The sequence below is a fragment of the Vulpes lagopus genome, chromosome 6, assembly GCF_018345385.1.
Source record: "Vulpes lagopus strain Blue_001 chromosome 6, ASM1834538v1, whole genome shotgun sequence".
In the NCBI taxonomy this organism is placed as follows: domain Eukaryota; kingdom Metazoa; phylum Chordata; class Mammalia; order Carnivora; family Canidae; genus Vulpes; species Vulpes lagopus.
In genome coordinates this window covers 60,654,425-60,674,110 of record NC_054829.1, presented here as the reverse complement: position 1 = coordinate 60,674,110, position 19,686 = coordinate 60,654,425, and the positions used below count along the sequence as shown (strand labels likewise).

Below are 19,686 nucleotides of genomic sequence, written 5' to 3'. Positions count from 1 at the left end.
TTGATTAGTTCAGGGGGTTGAATGAGAACATGAGACCCAATAGAGATGTATATCAAGGTACCTACTTGGGAAAAAAATTTTTTAATAAATAAATAAATAAATAAAATTTAAAAATTTAAAAATTTTTTAAAAAGGTACCTACTTGGAACTGTAGAATTTCAGAGCTTATAGATGAAAGCCCGTGGAGATGAGGTAACTTGGTCAAGATTAGTCACACTACTCCAAAGCCAGGACAAGAATACAGGTCTCCTAAGGTCCAATCTAGGGCTTTTTAGCTTGTATTCACCTCTTTAGGTTACCAAAGTCTTGCCAATCTGAATCACAAGAAAGAAGACAAAAACTTTGGCAGCAGGAACCCATGGCACATATGGCCCTGGAAATGTCAGAACCAGGGCTTGCTGGGAAAGAAAATTGCCTGCAGCTATTGCTCAAGTTAAAAGTTGGAAAAAAAAAAACAGTATCCAAAGGACCTGTCTGGGGCACCTGCCTGGCTCAGTCAATAGAGTATGCAACCCTTGGTCTCAGAGTTGTGAGTTTGAGCCCCATGTTGAGTTGTAGAGATTACTTAAAAATAAAATATTTTTTAAATTAAATAAGTAAATAAGAAGGGCCTGCCTGATATGACTGAAGGTTATCCAAGATGGCCATATGGGAAGATCCCAAACCCACCTCCTCCCATAGACACACCTAATCTACAGCTACATATAAATCATTTCCTTCTGAAAAAGACCTGGAAACTAGGTAAATTGCTCTTTGTAGCAAAGAATAAAAGATATAGGTAAGAGAGAAACAGTCTTGCAAAAAAAAACCCTAGTGTGGTGATACACTATAAAGAGAGATCATACCAGACAGGCACTTCTCCCAGAGGGACAAGAAGTTGCTACCCCTCAGTGCACACCCCAACCCCCAGACCTATACCAGAGAGATCAACTCCCAGAATGTCCAGCTTAGAAAACTACAGGCCTGATGTCTGGGGGCCCAAAGAGCCAAAGAAACTGAGATTTCCCCTCATAGAGGGCTCACATGAGGTCTTGCTCACCCTTAAGCCCAGTGAAAAAAAAGAGCAGTTTGAAAAGTGCCTAGGCTGTCTGTGAGGAATATTCATTTGCTGGAGCATTAGCTGGAAGGGAAAAAGATAGTTGTGATGATCCCCCAAGACAGTGGTGCCAGCAGGCACCATTGTTGCACCCTCCATTATAGTCTGCTAGCACAAACAAGCTCAGACATGGTACCCTTTGGCCACCTCGCTGGGATGGGTGGGGGGCAAGTGGTCCTGGCATTTGTTGAGAGTGGAGAGTGCACAGGCAGTTGCAATGCTCCCCTGCTCCCTGGCTGAAGCAGGTGAACACAAAAAGTCATAGAATTCTTGGGCTCCCTAGCTAAAATTGGGGAGCATGGACCATTGCAAAACTTCTCTGCCCCCTTGGGTGGGCCTGGTGAGTGAGCCATCAGGGCATTCTTTTGCTGCCAGCTTAAAGTTGGCACATACACACACACACACACACACACAAACACATACACACACACACACACAAACACATACACACACACACACACAGCACTCTCACTGCACTGCTAAAGCCTACAAGCACACAGTCAAAATGTCTTCTTGATGCACTTCCAAAGCCAGCAACTGAAGCCCCCACACTCTCCAGTTGCCTTGCTAAAGCCAGCAGGCGTGAGCAATCCACACAGAAGATGTCCCTTGATTACCTGGCTCTGGTGGCCAAAAGGGCTAGTGTTCCAGAGCTCCATGGGACTGTAACAGTCAGAAGGACAGTTCTGTTATATAGTTATACATACAGTTATGGAGTACATTCCAGTATTCAGTTATATACACAAAGGCACTATACATATAGCATACTGAGACACTGTCCCAGACTTCCTATGACAAAGGCCTATTTTCTTAACCTGGCTCTTTTTAGCCTGTGGAACATGCTTCAGATTTCCCACACATCTAGAAGCTAAGTAGGTACTCCCAGGAAACATAAACAAGGAGACACCAACCTCAAAAACCTTGTCAGTCTCTCTTTTTTTTTTTTTTAAGATTTATTTATTTATTTATTTATTTATTTATTTATTTATGATAGACATAGAGAGAGAGAGGCAGAGACACAGGAGGAGGGAGAAGCAGGCTCCATGCCAGGAGCCCAACACGGGACTCGATCCCGGGACTCCAAGATTGTGCCCTGGGCCAAAGGCAGGTGCCAAACCGCTGAGCCACCCAGGGATCCCCAACTCTGTCAGTCTTAATACAGCTCAGCAAGACTCCTCAGAAAGGTGCTACACTCATCTGGAGTGCCAATTATTGTGACTGTGGCCCAGGTGAAACCTCCAGACCTCCTGGAGGTGGAGGTCAGCAGGATTTATGACTGTGGCCCCACCAGACTATATATATTTGCATACATTTTTTAATATTTGCGTACTTTAAAAGCTGCTGCCTGAGGGTCTGTCTTTCAATCAGCCTGAAACTAGGTGATAAATGAGATTCCTCCCCTTGGATCACTGACAGCTCTTGGCTCATCCTCAATGATGAGGGCATATCAAGAATAAGTCAGGTGGTTTAGACAATCACAAAGGTTTGAGAGAAACCAAGAGCTAGGACAAGACTGAACAAGCAGGATCATCACCCACACAGGGCCACTCCTTCAAGACTGAGAGGTAGCTGCTTTTGCCTACTATATAGAAACATGCACATGGAGTCAAGCAAAATGAGGAAATAGGAAAATATGTTCCAAACAAAAGAACCAGACAAAGCCTCAAAAAAAGACCTGATGATATAGAGATGAGTAACCTACCTGAAAAGAATTCAAAATAATGTTCATAAAAATGTTCCCTGAACTAGGGAGAAAAATGAATGAACACAGTGAGAACTGCAACAAAGAGATAGAAAGCAGAAGTCACAGAGCTGAAGAATACAATAACTAAACTAAAAAATACACTAGAGGGGTTCAACAGCAGCCTGGATGAAGTAGAATAATGGAACAGGAAGCTGAAGATAAAGCAATAGAACTCACTGTGATGGAGCAGCAAAAACAAAAAAGAATGTTTTTCAAATGAAGATTACTAAGGAACCTCTGAGATGACATCAAGTGGAATAGCACTCACATTATTGGGGTCCCAAAAGAAGAAGAAAGAGGGAAAGATGTAGTAAACTTATTTGGAGAAATAAGGGCTGAAAACTTCCCTGACCTAGTGAAGACAACAGACCATCCAAGTCCAGGAAACCCAAGAGTTACAAATAAAATGGACCCAAAGACAGCCACATCAAGATACATTATAATTAAAATGTCAAAAGCTAAAAATAAATAACCTTAAAAGCAGCAAGAGAAAAACTATTATTACATACAAGGGAAACCTCATAAGGCTATCAGTAGATTTCTCAGCAGAAACCTTGCAGGCCAGAAGAGAGAAGCATTATCTACTCAAAGCATTGAAAATATAAAACTTCCAGCCAGGAATACTCTACAAGGAAAGTGTAACATTCAGATTTGAAGTAAAAATACAGTCTTCCAGACAAGCAAAAGCTGAAGTTCATCACTACTAAACCAGCCTTACAAGTAATAATAAAGATATTTCTTTAAGTTGAAAAGAAATGACACTAATAACAACAAACAAAAGTAACAACTCACTGGAAAAGTTACATATAATAAAGGTAGTGGATTAATCACTTATAAAGCTACTAAGAAGGCTGAAAGACAACAGCTGTAAAATTAACTAAAACTACAGTAATTAGTTAAGGGATACATAAAATTAAAAACTGTAAAAAATGACACCAAAAACATAAAACCGGGTGGAGGGGGGTGGGGTAAAAATGTAGGATTTCAGAATGTGTTCAAATTTAAGTTGGTGTTTAAGATTCATAGTTATTCACACAAGATGATATATGTAAACTTCATGATAACCATAAAGCAAAAACGTACAGTAAATATCAGAAAGAAAATGAGAAAGGAATCTAAACATAACACTAAGGAAATTCATTAAATCACAAAAGAGGAATGGGTGGCTCAGCAGTCGAGCATCTGCCTTTGGTTCAGGGCATGATCCTGGGATCCAGAATCAAGTCCCGCATCAGGTTCCCTGTGAGGAGTCTGGTTCTCCTTCTGCCTATGTCTCTGCCTCTCTCTCTAATAAATAAATACATCTTTAATAAATAAATAAATAAATAACCCACGAAGGAAGAAAGCAAGACAAGAAGAAAGGAACAAACAGAAACTGCAAAAACATCCAGCAATCAGTCAACAAAATGGCAATAAGTACATACTTATATTAATAATTACTTTAGAGTAAATGGACTAAATTTTCCAATTAAAGGCATGAAGTGGCTGAATGGATAAAAGGAAAACAAGACACATCTTTATACTGCCCATAAGAGATTTACTTTATACTGCCCATAAGAGATTTACTTCAGAAGCAAGGATACCCACAAACTGAAAGTGATAGAAAAAGATACTCTGTGTAAATGGACACAAAAAGAAAGCTGGTGTATCTATATGCCTATCAGACAAATAAACTTTAAAGACTTTGTAATAAAAGACAAAGTGGGGCACTACATAATGACAAAGGAGTTAATCCAGTAGGAAGATATAACACTTATAAATATATGTGCACCCAACAGAGGAGCACCAAAATATATATAGCAAATATTAACAGACTAAAAGGGGAAAACTGACAGCAATACAACAATAGTGGGGGAGTTTAACATCCCACATACATCAATAGATAGATCACCCAGATAGAAAATCAATAAGAAAACATTAGGCTTATATGACACATTAGACCAGAGGAGCTTAAGAAATATACAGAACGTTCCATCCCAAATCATCAGAATACCCATTCTTCTCAAGTGCACAGGGAGCATTCTCCCAGGTAGATCACATGTTAGGCCACAAAACAACTTTTAAGAAGTGCAAGAAGAATTTATATCATTAGATATAAAGGTTATAGAAGGTTGACATTATATCTAGCATCTCTTGACCACATGATATAAAACTAGATATTGATTACAAGAAAAACACTGAAAAAACTGCCAACACGTGGAGATTAAACAATATGTTACTCAACAATTAGGTCAACAAAGAAATCAAAGGAGAAAGAAAAGAAACCTAGAGACAAATGAAAACAGAATTGTACCAAAATGTACATCCAATCTTTTGGATGTCCCAAAAGTAGTTGTGAAAAGGAAGTTCATAGCAATACATACCCCACCTGAAGAACCAGAAGAAACCTCAAATAAACAATTTAACTTCACACCTAAAGGAACCAGAAAAAGACCAAGTGAAGCCCAAAGTCAGTAGAAGAAAGAAAATAAACATCAGAGCATAAATAAATGGAATCGAGACTAAAAAGACAAAAGAAGAGATGAATGAAACTAAAAGCTGGTTCTTTGAAAATATAAACAAAATTGACAAAACTTTAGCTAGACTCACCAAGAAAAAAAGAGTGGGGGGGGTGGCAGTTTCAAAGAAATAAAATCAGAGATGAAAGAGAAGTTAAAATTGATACAAAGGATCAAAAGAGATTACTATGAACAATTACATGCCAACAAATTGGACAAACTAGAAAAAAAGGATAAATTTCTAAAAATTCAAAACCACAAACTATCATCTTACAGCTGTCACAATGGCTATCATCAAAAAGACAAGAAATAGCAAGTAAGGAAAGATGTGAGAAAAAGGGAACCTTTGTACACTGCGGGTGAGAATGGTGCAGCCATTGTGAAAAACAGTATGGAGGTTCCTCAAAAAATTAAAAATAGAACTACCATATGATCCAGTAATTCCACTACTGGGTATCTAGCCAAAAAAAAAAAAAATGAAAACACTAATTTGAAAAGATATATGGATCCCTGTGGGGGTCTTTTTTTTTTAATTATTTACAATGGCCAAGATATGGAAACAACCTAAGCATTCATCAGTGGATGAATGGATAAAGAAGATGTGATACACACATACACACATACACACATATACACATATACACACACACAGTGGAATACTACTCGGGCATAAAAAATAATGAAATCCTGCCACTTGCAACAACACAGATGGACCTAGACAATATTATGCTAACTGAAATAAGTCAGACAAGAAAGGCAAATACCACATGATTTCACTTATATGTCGAATTTAAAAAACAAAACCCAGACACAGATAGTGGTTGCCAGAAGGGAAGGGGGTTAGGGGATCTGAAATGGACAAAGGGGTGTAAGAGCTACAAACTTCCAGTTACAAAATAAGTCATGGGGATGCAATGTACTGTGTTGACTTTGTAAGGTTACAGAAGGTAACTAGACTTACCGTGGTGACAATTTCACAGTGCATACAACGTTGAATCACTACGTAGCACACCAACCTATACAGTATTCATGTCAATTATATCCCAATAATTTAAGTCAAAAATAAAAGGGCCTGTCTGACTCCAAAAGAAGGAATAATACAAAGAACAGACTATTCACTCTTGTGGTAGCCAGGCTCCCTCAATGAGGCACACTTCTCAGTATTCACTCCCCTGTAAAGCCCACTCACACCAATCAAGCGCAATGCAAGTAATGTTAGTCTTTCATCTTTCACCCCTGAATGCTCACTCTTAGGTTGCATCTTCTCAGAACCTGGCAGCTACTATGCTTTGAGAAGCTCGGGTTGTCACCAGGACAGGCCATGTTAAGTTGCTTCAGTGGGACAACTCGGCTAAGCCCTCAGCCAGTAGCCAGCATCAACTGCCTGTCATGTGAGTGAGCCAAATGCCTGGCCAGCCCCTTCAAGTCTTTTTTTTTTTTTTTTTTAAGATTTGTATTTATTTATTTCAGAGAGAAAGAGAGAAAACACTAGCAGGGAGGAGGGGCAAAAAAGAGGAGGAGGGGCAGAGGGAGAAAGAGAAGCAGGCTCCCCACTGAGCAAGGAGTCCAATATGGGTCTCAATCCCAGGACCCTGAGATCATAACCTGAGCTAAAGGCAGATGCTTAACTGACTGAGCCACCCAGGTGATGCTACAGGCCTACCCAATATCTGACTGCAAGTGCAAGAGAAACCCTAGGTGACAACTGTCTACCTATGCCCAGCCAACCTGAAGACTCATGAGAGATAACTGTGTTCTAAACCACTAAGGTTTGAGTGGCTGTTCTGCAGCAATGGATGCCTACAGCAATTCCTTTACACAAAATGGGACAGACAGGAGAATTCTAGAAACCACTAGCAAGGCATCTTTTTTTTTTTCTTTTTCTTTTTTTCTTTTTTCTCTCTTTTTTTTTTTTTTTAAGTGAGAAAGAGAATGAGCTTAAGCATGCAGAGGGAAGGGGCAGAGGGACAGGGAGGTAGAGAATCTTAAGCAGGCTCCACACCTAGTGCAGAGCCCAATGCAGGACTCAATCTCACAAACCTGAGGTTGTGACCTGAGCCGAAATCAAGAGTCAGACACTTAACTGAAAGAGCCACCCCCAGGGCCCCAGTAAGGCATCATTTTTAAATAAGGACTTCCTCGAGGTTAAAAAAAAAAAATAGCACAACTCGAAAGAGAGAGGTATGAATTTTTGTGGAGTAAATGCTGGCAAACTGGGAGGTTTACACAAGGAAGTAACCAAAAGAATCAGACATCAAGGACACTAAAGGGAAATAGAAACTGCTCAAACTTAAACTTAATGAACGCCCAAGGGTATTCATTATGCACGTCACCCCAGCAATAAATACTTCAGAAGTAAATCAAATGGAGGACGATGCAGAAGAGAGAAGAAATGCAAAGAGTAATCAAGGGGAAGAAAGAGGCATATGCTCTGCTCGGTACAAAACCATCTGGAACACACCAGAGGAGGGTGAGGCAGTGTGGAATGAACAGAATATCATGCTTTGGAGACTATAAGAGATTGTCCAAGTCATTCATGGGAATAACAAGCAAAGCTAAGAGGGATAATGAGAAATGTTTCAAATGTGCTTGGAGAGAGGGGTCAGAGCAGGAGACTAGAGGTCTGGGAGTGACACAGAAGGGCTTTTATGAACAACAGCAGCAACATGAGCTAATGGAGCGATTATCACATGATAATCAGGCTTCGGTGCTAAATGTTAATAGTCACTGCCCAGCTTGGGCCTTAGAGTAATTCAGCCAGTTACAAGATCTTAGCAGAAATTGTCAAGATCTCTCACTGGGTCCCAAAGTTCGCAAAGGTCGCTACTGGCGACCTGGTTAAAAAGCAGCTTTGGATTTTATTCTTTCCTTCAATGGTCACAAAGATTAAGGAGCAAGTGCCTGAGTCAAACTCACTTGCTCCAGGAGGAGACATTGATGGAAATCAAGACTGGCTGAGAATGGGGGTTCTAATGACCTCAGGGAGCAAGGACCTCACTGTAGAGCAGGGACATTGTTTTGGAGACTGTTTCAGTTCCCCTTGTCCCTGCACTGTCATAATGCAGTCGAGTATTACCTCTTCATTTAAGTCTTCTCCCAAGTCTGGAACATTGCAACGTAAATCAGGTGGAGGTTTTTCATCATATGTCAAAATAAAATACCCTCAAGAGAACTTCTAATATATACCAGAAATTGGGCTAGAAGTTTTACATACATTAAGTCAATTCCAAGAACCATGAGATGGTCATTTCAACTCTGGTTTTACAGGTGAAGAAACTCAGGCTTAGCGTAGCTAACTTCCTAGCCCAAGATGACAGTCAGTAATAATAACAAGATCATATCTTGTACTGAGTCAGGCTCCATTCCAAATGCTTTCACATATACTCTCATTTCACTCCCACAGCAACACTGGGAAGGAGGCACTATTACTAACCCATTTTAGCTACCAAGTCAATGGTGCAAGTGGATCTCAGTCTCACCCTGAACCACCTCGCCATACGGTCTTTCAAGCTAGAAGTCCATGTCTGGCTGATTCCAAAAGCCTGTGTTCTTTTCTTTGTACCCCACTTCCCCCATGACTTCTTTAGTAAGTTCCCAATATATAGGAATCCAAAATTAAACCTCCATAGCTTGAGAAGTTCCAGAAAATCATCCTGAACACCATCCAGAGCTTTCCAAATAGCTACATAGATTATGTGTGAGAAGATGAAGCCTGTTGCCCATTTGGACCCTAAGCCAATGCCCAATGTCCTCATTACCAGTCCCCTAAAGGGAAAGGGGATGCTGACTAAGGCCAACTGTTGGAATTTGGAGTTATCTCTGAAAGTCAGATTGAAAACATTAGGGCAGCCCGGGTGGCTCAGCAGTTTAGTGCTGCCTTCAGCCCAAGGCGTGATTCTGGAGACCTGGGATCAAGTCCCACGTCAGGCTCCCTGCATGGAGCCTGCTTCTCCCTCTGCCTGTGTCTCTGCCTCTGTCTCTCTCTCTCAATTAAATAAATAAAACCTTTAAAAAAAAAAAAAAAGAAAGAAAAGAAAACAGCTCATTGAATTGTGGGTGAAGGGGACAGGGAACAGCTCACTGGCAGAGTCTATATTCTGAGACAAGATACACCTTCAAGATTAGGAAGGCAAGTAATATTTTACTGCAAAACAAGCAGAGAAAAGAGAGATACCCAGGTTCTAAACAGAAACTCAACTGCTAGGTTCTCACTCTGAGGAAAAAGCAGGAGGGACAAGAATCCAGATGCGGTATGAGGTGTGCCTCTCCTGCTCAAAGAGTCTTTTTTCCCTTTTCAGTGTACATGCCCAGGGCGCCCCAGGTGGCTCAGTTGGTTAGCGTCTGACTTCTGCTCAGGTCATGATCTCAGGGTCCTGAGATGGAGCCCCTCGTCAGGCTCCCTACTCAGGGGGGAGTCTGCCTTTCCCCCATCCTCTGCCCTCCTCACCTTGTGCTCTCTCACTCACTCGCTTGCTCTCACTCCCTCTCTCTCTCAAATAAATAAAATATTTTTTAAATAAAATTTAAAAAATAAAAGAATAAATGTACATGCTGCCAAGAAGATAACAGTCTTCAAAATTTTTTTAAGAATTCCTTTTTTCCTTAAGTTAATTTTCAGTCAGTAAGAGTCACATGATTGAGGGTTGTTGCGAAGGTTTTTCTATTTTTTTTTTCAACAACAATAGAAATGACTTAGCTCCTGAGTTAGTGGAAGCAAACACCCTAATACCTAAGGTAAATGTCAAGGCCCAGAGCCCAGTCACCCTAAGTTTTATATAACCTTCTCTACCAGGTGGTCCCTACACCAATATCCAGGTCCAGAGGAAGGAGAGTTTACAATTAAGAATCCTAAACAATTAAGAATCCTGAATAAGTATCATTTAGTTCCTCCCCATATGCTTTGCTCCAACAGACTTGGAGCCCATTTCCAACACAGTTCTCACTTGCTACCTGCCAAGGAATGTGTCTTCAATACACACAGCCCAGAAGGCTCAGCATGAACACAGTTTTCAAGTTCTCTAAACAGTATCTAAGAGTCAGAACAAGTCTTTGTAGAATCAACAATGAGAGGAATATCTCTGGGAATCAACCCAGAAGAAGGGATTGAAAACAGAAGAGATATCACAACTAGGGTATCACAGAGTAAGGTTCCTAGTCACCCTGGCGGCAGAGAGTACAGCAAAGAGGGCCTTCTGTTCCTTAGGGAGAACATAAAGGAATAGCACTGACACACACCCATACACACACTGCACATGCATGTGCCTGCACACAGACACAGTAACACACCAACCTCGAACTGCCCATCCCTCCCCAGCTATACACTCTGTGACCTGTTGGGCTGAAGGGTGACCATACCCTAAGTTGACTGGAAGTGAGCACTTAGCAGAATCCTCTCCCTACCTGCTAACAGGCCAGAGTTGCTATCAAGGCCCCTGTGGTGTGTGAGGTAAGACCTGGGATGCCTGGCCTTTGTATTAGCTATCCACTCCAGTGTAGTAAGTTACCCCAGGACCTACCTGCCTAAAACAACAAGCACTTATTATTCCATACAATCTTCGAGGGTCAGGAATCCAGAGACAACTGAGTGATTCTGGCTCAGAGTTTGTCACAAGGTTACCATCGGGATGTTGGCTGAGGTTTACCTGGGGCTGAAAAATCTGCTTCCAAGATGGCTCACTCCATATCTGTTGGCTGGAGGCCTGGGTTCTTTTCCACATAGACCTCTATGTCTATCTGTTTGAGTGTCCTCACAACATGGCAGCTGAGTAAGTGATCAAGAAAGAGTACCTGGGGGCACCTGGGAGGCTCCTTAGTTGAGTGTCTGCCTTTGGCTCAGGTCATGATCCTGAGGTCCTGGGATTGAGTGCTGCAGGGAGCCTGCTTCTCCCTCTGCCTATGTCTCTCCCTCTCTCTGTGTCTCTCATGAATAAGAGAATAAAATATTAAAAAAAAAAAAAGAGCACAGCTGAAGTCATAATATCCTTTATGACCTAGCTCAAGGTCTATTCCAAACACAATAGGAAGTTTAGGCCTGCATATCTTTGCCATTTTGTGATCTCTAGTTCCAATGTCTGTGAGGCAAATATTTAAGTAAGGGCACACGTAAGAACAAGCAATAAAAAGGTAGGGGATGGCAAAATTTTTTCTGTACACAACTAGATGGTAAATATTTTAGCTCTAAGGCCATCCAGTCTCTGTCACAACCACCTATTCTTGTAGTAGGAAGATAGCCATAGACAATATGCAAATTAATAGCATGGCTGGGTTCCAATAAAACTTTATTTACAAAACAGGCAGCCCAGATTTGTACCACATGCCATAGCTGGCTAAAGCCTGATATAAGGCAAAGGGCAGTTTAAATCCAAATAGAGAAAATGTTTCCCACAAAAAAATAAAGATGTCTAGAAACCTTTACTTGGCTAAAATATACACATAATTTACATTAATAACATTTAAAGATTTACTGTCAGGAAAATCTTGAGTTCAGTTCCCCCCCCCACCCCCGCAAAAAAAAAAAAAAATAGGTAGATACTGAAGATTTTCTTATAAACAAAAGTCCTAAACCCAAGTTTAAGCTTTCACCTTTTAGGAGATAGATACTATTTTATATTTTAAGTGACAGTCTTCCCAGCTTCTGAAAATAAATCAAATTTAGAAAAAAGTTAGGTTTCAAGTTTCAGCCAAGACACCATATTACATCAGTGCAGCTTGCTGTTGGAGAGCAAAGTACACTCTAGAGAAATGGGCAGGCTCAAAGTCCCAGGCCAACCTCCACCAAACATCTGATTTTACCATGTATATTGTAAAATAGAGAAGCCATGACAATACCCAAGAATGATGCAGGAAGAGATAAAGTTCTGCTTCACTTCCAATCTGCAGATATTTGTTGTCCACAATTCTCTTCTTCCACTTAAGCTACTACAAACATATTTTATCAGAGAATCAAGTTCCAAACTGAACAGATTTCTAAACTCCTTATTTTACTACATGATTTTACTCGAAAGGCACAGATGCTCTTCTCACTACCTCCCTGGAGAAAACAGTAACTCATCTATGCCACCAATGCAGTTCTAGCAGGAGGATTAAGTCCAGGAAATTTTAATCTCCTTTAAAATAATGCCCATTGATTGTACATAGTAAGCACTTACTGTCCTGATCCACTCTTGTGTGTACTTACTGAAATTTATTTACTCTCTCCCATCATCAATCATGGAATCCCTGCTCAGAAAGGCACTTAGGCAGTATCAGCAGGCTTGCTGTTCAAAAGCTTGAAAAAGCCCTGACTTAACTCGGGACCAGAAGTTTAGCAGGTGTGTTCTCCCAGATGTGGAGCAGGTGCCAAACACCCCAAAACATGTAGACATACTAGCAAACAGGAGGTACTGACTGAAGCTAAATGCCAAGAATATCAGTTAGCAGGTAGGTGGTTTTCTTTTTTTTAAATCATTTAATCATTTTAATCATTTTAATCATTGAATCATTTCTTTTCATTCAAAAGAAAAAAATTACCAAGTTTAACAAGTGCCTCATATTGGGGGTTTTTTGTATATTTTTTATTGGAGTTCGATTTGCCAACATATAGCATAACACCCAGTGCTCATCCCGTCAAGTGCCCCCCTCAGTGCCCAAAGTGCCTCATATCATTAGAAGAATAAGGCAAGTCATGGCTTTCAGCCTCAATCCAGGCCCAGATATACAGCTTCTGAAAAGTGCTGCGGTTGCCACTATTTTATCATAAGGGCATGTCAAGCAGCCATAAGGGAGATAAAGTTGTAACAAAAAGAGACCTGGCACATTTAACACCAAACTATCAGTGTGTGAACCTAGCCTTCTTTAGCTTTCGAGAACATAGAACATTGACATCAGATTTTTTCCTATCTGTCTTGACCTGCAGCCTCTCTCATATGATTTCTTTTTTTTTTTCCTCCAACCTCTTCATTACAGGCATCTAAAACAGTTTTTTCAATACTCGGTGTTGAACAAAGTGATTTCTCACATTTTCTCCTTCTGTTTCCTATTCCCTATTTTCCTATTTCCTGACATGGATGGCAAGGAACCCACTAGTGGGGTGGCATGGCCATCCAAGATCATGACACATCTTCCTTCCCCTCTTTTTTCCTGAACACATCTGATTTAATACCATTCAACAACAGCCCAAGCAAAGACTTGATCCTATCAGACTCCTACTAACCAGAACCCAAGGCCAATGTTCTCAAATTTTAGTGTACACCAAAATAACCTGGAGGGTTTGTTCAAACTCAGATTGCTGGGTCCTACCCCCCCAGACTTTGCATTTTGAACCAGTTTCTAGGTGATACTGATACTGCTGGTCTGGGAACCACATCTAGGGAACCTAGGGAACTGCCCTGGGGCATTAGACCAAGATGTGAACTAATAGAATCACCTAGGAACTTCAAAGAAGCAAATTCTGTGAAACAACCTGGCACATCTATCTCCACATCAGGCAGAAGCAGGATTCATCTGCTACCAGATCCAGGGTTTGGAAGCAGGGTGCATGGGGCATCTGGGTGGCTCAGTGGTTGAGCATCTGCTTTTGGCTCAAGTCGTGATCCCAGGGTCCTAGGATCAAGTCCAACATCAGGCTCCCCACAGGGAGGCTGCTTCTCTCTCTGGCTATGTCTCTGCCTCTCTCTGTGTCTCTGATAAATAAATAAATAAAATCTTATTTTTAAAAAGGGGGGAGAAGGAAGCAGGGTACATTGAGTCAGATAAGGCCAGGTCTGGGAATATAAGTAGATCTTAGAGCTTAAACAAAGACTGCAGGAAGCAATGAGCCCAGAGCTGGAACCATATGACCTGTGTTTCAATTCCTGCCCTGCCCTCTTACTTTGACCATGGACAAGTTCCCTCATATCATTAAAGTACAGTTTCCTCCTCTAGAAAATGGTGTTTGTAATCCTAGCTAGAACCTCAGGGAGTTGAGGTAATCCATGTAAACCATGAAAGTATGTTTAGAAGATTCCAAATAAGTTGACTGTAAACGTTGAATAAATTCCTAGCATGGGAATAAGGCCAAGACTTGCACTTTACTGGACTACAAGACCAGCAAAGACCTAGGTACAAAAGCTTTGTCTACCCGATGAAAAAGAAGATGAGGGACGCCTGGGTGGCTCAGCAGTTGGGTGCCTGACTTCCGCTCAGGGCGTGATCCCAGATTCCTGGGTTCGAGTCCTGCATCAGGCTCCCTGCATGAAGCCTGCTTCTCCCTCTGCCTATGTCTCTGCCTCTCCCTCTCTGTGTCTCTCATGAATAAATAAATAAAATCTTAAAAAAAAAAAAGATAATTAAATACAAGTAACACAGTGGCCAGAGGTGAAAGTAAGGTCTGTGGCACAGATTTTCTGCCCGGCAGGGAGCAAAATATCTCCAACTGATGTGGACATTTACCATGTGGTTGTATTTAGGAGATCAGGCTTCAGAATGGTCAGAGAAGACTAGAGCTCAAGGCAAGGTATCAATCATTGGAAAATCGAGGTGAAAGACAGAATCCAGTTGTGCTGCCAACATTAGAGGGTGAGCAGATGATTATGCAAAGTTAGGCAGCTGCTGAAGGAGGACTGGGCCCAGGTTCCCAAACAGGGCTGAGCATACAGCTACAAGTGAAACATACAGATAAAGGCAACGGAATTCCGCTGTAACAGGAAGAACAGAAAGCAAACAGACTAGGGTATCTATAGGCTTCCAGCCACTTTGGACTCTAAACTACACCTATGCCTAGCAAGCAATATGAAATTTGGATAGCAAGCAATCCAACTCCCCTACCCCTAGGAGCAGAGTTGAGGTCTGCCCTCTGGTACCCCTCTTCCTGTCTCTGACCACCTACCGTTTGGATTCCACCTGCCTAGATCTCTAGTACTTGTCTTGGCTGATCACCCTGAAATTGACTTCTCACCTGTCTACACCTGAGGTCATCCCCTTCTTAGCTGCAGTGACAGTTCCTTACCTTTTGACATGGCCTGTCACCTTGCTGCCCACAAAGAAAACATCAAACTATACTGAAGCTGGTGCCCCACACACCTTGTGGTGCTGGGTGTCAAGGCTAATGAGTTCAACTGCACAATCCACTCCTTCAAAATAAGCAATGTTCTAATACTATTCATAAAAATGAGTTTCCTGCCCTCATGGTTTACATGTTGCCCAAATCACGTTGCCTTCACTTTGTTCACCAATTCCAATTGCTTAGCAATGGCTGCCTGGGGTGTGTGTGTATTTTTAATTATTTAATTAATTTTCTTTTTATTGGTTTTTTGATAATTTTTTTAATCAGATAAACATGCATGTTTAGAGTTAATAGTCAAATAATTCTACAAGGTTTATTACAAAAAGGTGGTAGTTTCTTACCTCTCTCAGCTCCATATCTCCCTTTCATGAGGTAATTACTTTCACAACTTTTCACCAATTAAATGAAATTGGTCTCTAAGTCTTTAAACAAGAGGTTTGTAATCTACTGCTTGGTTGTTTTTTTTTTTTCTTCCAGTCTTATGCATTATTTATTGACCTCCTATTATAAGATTTACAGATCTTATTCTTTTTCTTTTCTCCATCTCACCATACTCATGCACCTTTCTCATCTTCCCAAAATAATTATAATTTTGTAATTTTAGGCAGACCAATATTTGGAGTTTATAGCATTATTACTATATAAATACTCTTCACATGTAATAACTAGAATTATTTTTCCTTTTCTGTGCAACTTTTTACTTTCCTTGGAATTAATAATTGCATTATTGTCTTCTTTTAATTCATTTTCCATATATTTGGCACTAATTTAATACCTATCTTTGACAGTTGTCTAAATCCTTTCTTAAGATTCTCAACACATGGGATAGCCTATTAATTTCATCTTCCTGAACAAGTGTGTTCAGGAACTTTCTAATCTGTTCCATACCACTATGCATGATACATCCACTGTCTTCCTGGTGTCTCCCTTCATTGACCTTCTGAGGATTCCTTTTGCTCCCAGCTTCCTGTGTCTTATATCTAGCTCTTTCTTAGTTTACACCTTTCTTTTCATGGAACACATCTATCAGTCACTTCCTTTAAAAAAGGCATGTGAGAAGGAAATAATTTTGAGAATGAGTATGTTTGAAGATTCCCCTCACTCATCCAACTGATATTTTGAATGCGTATCAAATTCTGGGTTGGCAATAATTTGAAAGCATGATGTCCTATTGTTCTCTAGATTCTAATTTTTCTTTTGAGAAGTCAAAATCCATTCTGATTCCAATCCTTTATGTGACTTACTTGTTGTCTTTCTAAAAGCTTGTGGGGGCGGGGGAGACACCTGAGTGGCTCAGTGGTTGAGTGTCTGCCTTTGGCTCAGGTTGTGATCCTGGGGTCCTGATATCAAGTTTTGCATCAGGTTTCCTGCAGGTAGCCTGCTTCTCCCTCTATGTCTCTGCCTCTCTCTGTGTGTCTCTCATGAATAAATAAATAAAATCTTTTTAAAAAGGGGGGGGGCGCTTCTAGGATCTTCTTTGTCATCAATATTCTGAGATCTCATAATAAAGAGCCCTTGATGTGGATCTATTTTCATTCATTTGAAGGTTCTAGTGAACCCTCTCGGTCTGGAAGCTTATGCCTTTCAGGAGAAATTTTTCTTGAATTGTTTCATTGATGAATTTCTCCTCTCTATCTTCTCTATTTCCTTTTTCAGGAACTTTCATTATTCAGATGTTGGACCTCTCAAACTGTCCTTAAAAATTATTTTTATTAATAACTCATCCTCTATTTTCCATCTCCTTCTATTTTTGCTTTATTTCAGGGAGATTTACTCAACCTTATCTTCCATCTTTCTACTGAGTTTTTCAGTTTTGCTGTTATTTTTAAAATTTTAAGAGTCTATTTTTTTATCCACTGAATATTCCATTTTAAGTAGTATTCTTTCTTATCTCATGTGTAAATAGTATTCTTTTCTTATTTTGTGCAGGCCATGTCTTCTCTCATCTCCCTATATTAATGATAAGCCTTAATTTTTAAAATTTTCTTCTCCTATTTAGTTTGTTTCTTCCAAGTTACTTTTGTTTCTGTTTACTTCCCTCTCTCTCTTTCTACCTCTCTCTTTTCTTCTCTCAAATGTTAGAGGCTTTCCTCAGATGTTTCATAATCTTTGGTTTTCTGCTCATATTTAAGTGGGAACTGAAAACCTGATTTTAATACAAGCTTACTCCCAAATATGATATAATGTTTACCCTTTTCTCCACTTGGAGTCAATTTTCACATTTTATTGACCACAGGGGAGGGGGCCTCCTCCACATCACCAGAGGTATTCACAATTTCTTTAGCCACTCCAATCTTGGCCCCCCAAGGTCCTGGGAGTAGCTGGGCATGTCAGGCATGTTCCCATCATCTCAGAGGGGTACTGGATAGTTGTAGAGTGTGGCCTGTTTGATCATGGTGGCATATTTGGTGAAGGAACTGGGGCGGGGGTATTTATAGCAAGCCCCCCCACAATGATGAAGAATGCAACCAGCACTGGCTCCGTGGTCTAGGCATCCATGAGGTAGGCGACAGATCTCTCAGCCATCCTGGTGGTGGTGGCAACTATGGTGGCAAGGATATAATATTTATCTTAAAGAAAGATCAAGATTGTTTCTGTATCTCATTAATCACTTTCCATCAGAGTCACCAAGAAGGATTCCATTAGTGTCACATTGAACAGTGGATTGGTTACCATTAAAGGCAGAAAATTAGAAATAAATAAGAGAAGTCCGCAACGGGTTAGATTTAGAGGAAATAATCATCAGAAAAGCTCTCTTCCAAGATTTCTGAAACTATCAAATGTCTTTCCACTGAAATTTTTAAAGAATGAAGTGGATAAACTGACTTTGCAAATGACTTAAGGACTAAATTAGCCAACACTCTCACTTGGGATTTAAATAAGATACTCTTCACAAGACTGACTCACTATACTATTGTAGAGATGCTAGCAGTCATCCCCAACCATATACCTTTCTCTGAGGAAAGAAAGTTTACATTCCTGGAAAGAACAGTCCTGTGTACCCCTGTCCTCCACCACACCTGAGTAGACCATAAATGGACCTAACTCAAAGTGAGCTTCTCTGATTCTCTCTCTCAGGATATGAGAAATAGGACACTGAGAAACAGTTAAATGGTGGGGATTCCCTGACTAAAAGTTTAAATAGGATCAAAGCTAGAGTTTATACCATGGCCAAACAAAGTAAAAAGAAATAATAATCCATAAGACAGAGAGAATGCCAATATGTAGAAAGCAGCAGAAGCAAGCAGATGTACAGAAAAAGCAAAGATTGGAAAAGGCATAGTGTCACCATAGACTGAAGAAATTATTTTGGAAACTGACTTTCCAGATGATTTGGTGTTTGTCCCTTATCTCTCCTGCATCCTTTCAGTAAATTTACTTTGGACTTGAGCTAGTGTGTATGAGCTTCTGTTCTTTGTCACCAAAGTATAAAATATTCATCAAGTACAATATGAAGGAAAAGATCACATGTCAAACATGGTAACAGAAGAAAGTCTAATAAGTGAATTATTTACAAAGAAGGACAGAGTGTAAGGAAACCACCCATAGGCCTCGCAATAAGAGGGAGCTGCTACTACTCTGTAGCTGAAAGGACAAGAGGAGGAAGCATCTGTCTTAGTCTGGAGAGAGGAGGGACTTTCTGACAGGAGCTATGGTCATAAGTAGGTGGACACAGCCAATCCACAGCAGCCTAGCAGGAAGAGAATTAAGAGAATAAATATCCTGACCTTATTCCCTTCCTGTCCTCCAGTATACCACAGATGCCTCCTACTGTCCAAACCCACTAGAAGACAGAGGGCAAAGGAGCCACCAATGTAGTTAGTGGGTGAAGAAGGTTGGTGAGTAGACCTAGAGAGAAAAATGGAAAATGCCTACCATACAAAGGAAGTTTTATCCACATTTTCTAGGAAAAGCTAGCTCTCCTCTCTTGATCCCTTGGTAACTTCTTTTTAGTCTCCCCAATAACCATGGGTGGAGGAGCACAACAGAAAGTCAAGTGAGTCCCAGTCAAATTCAGTTTCCTCATAGATTACTTATTTACTCATTTAATTACAAAGTAACACCAATATTTTAGTCCTATATAAGACATGTTAGTCATGGATTTCCTTCAGAATTTAGAAATAAAAATCCAGGCCGTCCATTTATGAGCACACATGAATGCAAATATGTGGAAAGCCCATTTCATTTTCCTGCAGAATTTCCAAGGCAAAGATTTGTGCCTTCTACTTCCCTTCTGGCTCCCCCAGGGCATCTTATCATCTTATGCAGTAATTCTCAGTCTATAGAGATAAAGCATAAAATAATCAGTGAATGAGAACACACAAAC

The 19,686-nt window shown here is 40.5% G+C and overlaps 1 pseudogene; it reads right to left on the bottom strand.

Moving 5' to 3' along the window:
- Positions 1-17,628: 17,628 nt before the first annotated feature.
- On the bottom strand, positions 17,629-17,885 carry LOC121492961 (annotated as a pseudogene).
- Positions 17,886-19,686: the final 1,801 nt, after the last annotated feature.